The sequence below is a fragment of the Corvus brachyrhynchos genome, unplaced genomic scaffold (assembly GCF_000691975.1).
Source record: "Corvus brachyrhynchos isolate BGI_N302 unplaced genomic scaffold, ASM69197v1 scaffold60, whole genome shotgun sequence".
NCBI classification, from domain to species: Eukaryota; Metazoa; Chordata; class Aves; order Passeriformes; family Corvidae; genus Corvus; species Corvus brachyrhynchos.
This window is the reverse complement of record NW_008236767.1, coordinates 2,857,491-2,862,096: the sequence shown is the minus strand read 5'-3', so window position 1 is coordinate 2,862,096 and position 4,606 is coordinate 2,857,491. Positions and strand designations below refer to the sequence as shown.

The window sequence follows — 4,606 nt, the reverse complement described above, 5'->3', positions numbered from 1 at the left end:
CAAGAGGCAGAACTTTTGCACCTTTTCTCCACAGAAAGAATGATACTGAAAACTGAATCTCAAATGAAGCTTTCATATTCTCCAAGCATCTTCTGACAAAATCTCAGGGCTATAACAATGATTCCCTAGGTGCTGCTAGATTTTTTTTTCAGGAAATACCTGGAGAGTTCAAGAAAGATACGGTTAGTGGGAATTTGTGAGGTAACATTTCAAAACGGACACATGAAGGCATCAAATACCCTTGAAAAGTTTCATGTGGTTACTCTATTGATTTGCACTTCCATGTCATTCGCTTTGAAGTTCGTAGGCTCCAGCAGCTCTTTGTGCAGCTCTTTCTTCCCAGAGCAAAGTTTACTGGAGTATGAGCAAAGCTCTGGCAGTCAACAGCTATTTGTACTGTTCTAGGTTTGCTCTCCTCTGTTGTGCCACAAAGACTTTTCCATTGTTTTAGCTCACACTTTAAATTCTCTACGCCCATAGTAAATTAAATAGCATAAGAGCTTGACTTCTTGGGTGAGTGGAAATGCTACTGCTGTCCTCAAGGGAAATCAGATGAAAACTTCATCAAAATACAGTATGCTAAACCAAACACAAGTGGAACTGGTCTGATTTGGAGATGACAATTAAGATATGCTACTTTGCATGCCTGTAACACCTGTACTCATAAAACACAAAGATGGGAAAGGCTAGAAGCTCTTTTGGCTCATCTCTGTAATTGAAGCAGAGCACTCTATCACAGATCCCTAGCTCTCTGTCCAGTTGCAGCATAAACTTCCCAAGCAGCTAAATTTCTCTGCTTTTCCTGTGTGACTGCTTTCTATTCCCTGTCAAGACATTTCTCCAAAACATATTCCATTAATAGTTTTACCTCATTACCTTAGAAAAGCCCTTCTGCACCTGCACAAGCTATTTATAAATGTAAATTGAATTCTGTTCTGAGCTGCTGGTTGATGACTCCTATGGCTTTCTCAACACATGATGGAAAAGTTCCCTCCATGGTCACGCTACCCATTGTATCTCTTTGGCCATTGCAACATTTCTCAAAACACACCTCTTTTCTATATCCAAATAATCTTTCTAAACTTTTGAAATCTTTCTTAGGAAAACATGGTCCTTGTACTCTGAATATCTTCACTGCTCTTTTCTGAAATGTCTTTTTTTTCTTTTTCTGTTTTTTTCTTTTTTTACAGAATGAGGTCTAGATCCTTCCTTTGGGATGTTCTGTCAATTTTACTTTTTCAATGTTCTTTCCCTGTGCAGAGAAGAGCAGAGCCACCTAGGCACTTGTGAAGTTATAAGTTAAATATATTAATTTCTCAGGGCTGAAGGCAATAATTGATTCACTTTGGTTTCCATGTCTCTCTTCCCTCACTTTTTTTTGGGCATGCTTTTCACTTCACAGGCTGCAGAATGAAGGAAGATGTGCATGAAATGAAGACAGAACAAAGTACATGTTTAGGCTCAAAGAACTGCAATTTTCTTACCATGTAATGCAGTTAGGAAAAGCATGTTATACACTCACCAAAGGGTTAAAAGAAGTGTCTCTCAGATTAAGGCACCATGGAATCTTTCTTCTGTATTTTGCTCCATTATTTGGATTATTATAATTCCTGTTGTCATTAAGCAAACTCAGGGCCTATTGCTCTAAGCCCTGTAAAATCATATAAAAATGAAGCTCCATAAAGATCCTATAATTTCAATTTAAAAAAAAGCAATTAGAAACCTGATAATTTAATTCTGAGGTCTTGTGCTACAGCTGATTTCCCCTGCCACAAAATAAATCAATATTTAATTTGAAAACATATTTTTATTTTTGAATAAGACATTTTCAGTTATGAGTATTACTGCTTTGGAAAGAATGGGTTTTACTAGCTGTCCCAAGTGCTTGGTTTTGTCTCTTTAAAGTAGGTGTTCTAAAAGTTAGATGATATGAATTAGAACTCTGGTTCACAGAAATATGAGGAGTGGAAGGTGAGAAGTGCACTCCAACCTGCCTATATTGTAGTACCAAATGATAGCTGCAGGAAATAAGAACAGATTGTTCAAGTTAATCACAGATCATGGAATGATTGAGGTGGGAAGGAACTTCTGCATATTGACCAGTCCAACCCCCCTGCTCAAAGCAGGGTCAGGAGAGCAGTTTACCCAAGGCTGTGTTCAGATGGGGTTTTGATATTTCAAAGAAAGGAGACTCCACAACCTCTCTAGGCAGCCTGTGCCAGTGTTCAGTCACAATTACAGTATAAAAGGGTTTTTTCTTGCATTTAAATGGACTCTTCTGTATTTCTGATGGTATGCATTGCCTCTTGTACTGTCACTGGGCAACACTAAGATTCTGACTGTATTTTTCACTCCCTCACATCAGGAATTTATACACATTAATAAGATCTTGAGCATTTTTTTTCAAGCTGTCTCATTGACTCCAATATGAGAGATGCTCCAATCTCTTAATTACCTTTGTGGTCCTTCACTGGACTCTGGTATTCTCTTGTCAGCCTTGTACTGGTGAGCCCAGAACTGGACACAGTGCTGCAGATGGGCTGTACCAGTGCTGAGTAGAGGTGGAAATACCAATCAGTTTCTGATGGGAGGCTGACAGGGACAGCCACAGCCATAGAAAAGAAACAAAAATTATGCTTGCACTCTCTGTTGCTTCTTCCCAAAAACTTTCCTTTATTCTAAATACATACAAAATCCTCAGGAACCTTGAAGGTTGTGGAGTGTGGGACTGTGTTTTCCAGGGACAGCAAGAGTTGCCCTGTCCTGTTGCACACTTCAGCATAAGGGTGCCCCAGCCAAACCAGACTAGAGATAAAAAAAAAAAATATAGAATTAACAAGTGCATAATGGAGCTGTTTTGACATGTTTGGCAGTTTGGTCACCTTGTTCCTCTTCACTTACCTTTCCAATACTTCAAGAATGCCCCTCAAACCAATGGGTTTTTTTCTTCTTCTGATTCACTCACTATTTTGGGTACAAAACCATAAGTATGTGCTCAATCATGGCCCTCCTTCTTTTGTTCTCCCCACATCTCTGCAAGACAAAAGTTATGCAACAGTTGATTTCTGTTACATCTGTCACATCTGTCACCCCTATCCCTTTTACCTGGGTATTGAATATTCCCATGTCTTGTTTCTGTACCTCTCTGTTCTGTTGTCCAGTGCATACACTAAGTAGCTGCAAGGATGAAGATCACAGGCAGTCCTTGCTAAGAAGGAATAAAAGACCTTTTATATCTTTCAGTTATATAATAATATTTTTAATTTGTTTTGTCAAAGAAGACATGGAAAACAGGAATCACATGAATACCAGCTCAAAACACACAAATCCTTTCACTGCAGCCCCAGTTTGGGGGATCTACTTCAGAAAATCCCTCAGAGAGGTCCCTGATTTTGTTGCTAGAGCCCCCCTCAGTTTAAAAAGTGGATTTAAATGCAAACACAAGGGTCCTGTCTAGCAGGACAAAGTCAAAGGAGGGTATCCTTCAAGCTGTTTGTCCATCCACTCAGCATAGGAATGACTGAGAATGCCACACATTCTGGATCAGAATACTTTCCTAGAAGGTTATCTTTATATTACTTATCTTATAAAACAGAGCCTTTTGCCTAACCAAGTGAGACTACAGAAAGCCATTCTTCACTTTGCAAAGCCCTATAGATTCTCCTGACCTCTGCTGTTTTAGCCCCTTCCATTACGGCTTTCTCTGCCTTGCATAGGAATCATCTCCTTCCCAGCTGTGTCTAACAGGGGGTCACCATCAGGGATCATGGATCTTTTAATGCTAGAGAGATGAGGGCATTGCCATGGCCTCTAAGCAGCCCTAGACATGGGTATGACCAACAAATACATGTACCATGCTGGGCCATCCAGTGGCAGCAGCCCCTGACTGTCACCTCTCCACACCTTTTCAAAGGCATGACCTGGGAATGCAGGAGCTTGGTCTAACAGATCCCTCTCAGAGAAGTGCCTACGTCTCACTGAGTGCTGTGGGCTCCCAGTACAAGCTCTGAACATCAGAGTACCATCAGACATCTGCTAAGTCCCTAATAAGAAGCAGTTAAAGTATAAAGTTGCACTGCAATTAGCTCAGATTTTGCACATGTCCCTAAACCAAAGAAAATTCCTTTGAATGTAACCTGCCCTCTCATGTGGGCTGGCAGATCATCCACAGCTGACAATGAATAAAGAGTTAGAAGAATGAAAAGTGACTGTTATTAAGTAACTCCAGTAAAAATTGAATGAAAAACAATCAGCAACTCAAAGTAATAATATTATGCATAAAAGACTAAAAAAATCCCTCCATCTCAGTAAAAGCTTCATTGTATTTGGCATTAAGTCATTAATTTTTTACAATTTTTTAGCATTATAAAAAGATATTTTGCAAGACAGTTCACCAAGATTTATAGCAAAGTATTCACTATTAATCTGTAATACATGAAGCCAGGCCAGGTTGCTATGTCCTGAGGAAATTAAAAAAAGAGTCTTGTGACTCGTGATGGACATTTCATGGTGTTTGTAAAGCAGCTTGCCATCTCACCCCAGATCCTAACTAGTTCTGACTGGACAAGGCCAACACTCAAAAACAGTCAGGATTTTTGACAGCTCT

The 4,606-nt window shown here is 39.6% G+C and overlaps 1 long non-coding RNA gene across 2 annotated transcripts; it reads right to left on the bottom strand.

The window, feature by feature from the left end:
* Nucleotides 1-6: 6 nt before the first annotated feature.
* Nucleotides 7-3,194, bottom strand: LOC108444963. Of its 2 annotated transcripts, XR_001859686.1 has the most exons (6): nucleotides 3,142-3,194; nucleotides 2,902-3,033; nucleotides 2,691-2,805; nucleotides 2,456-2,592; nucleotides 1,523-1,651; nucleotides 7-159 (listed from the first exon to the last, which is right to left on the bottom strand). It is a non-coding gene; the product is annotated as an uncharacterized LOC108444963 (long non-coding RNA). The 2 variants fall into 2 exon arrangements; XR_001859685.1 differs by having other exon boundaries at nucleotides 2,456-2,805.
* Nucleotides 3,195-4,606: the final 1,412 nt, after the last annotated feature.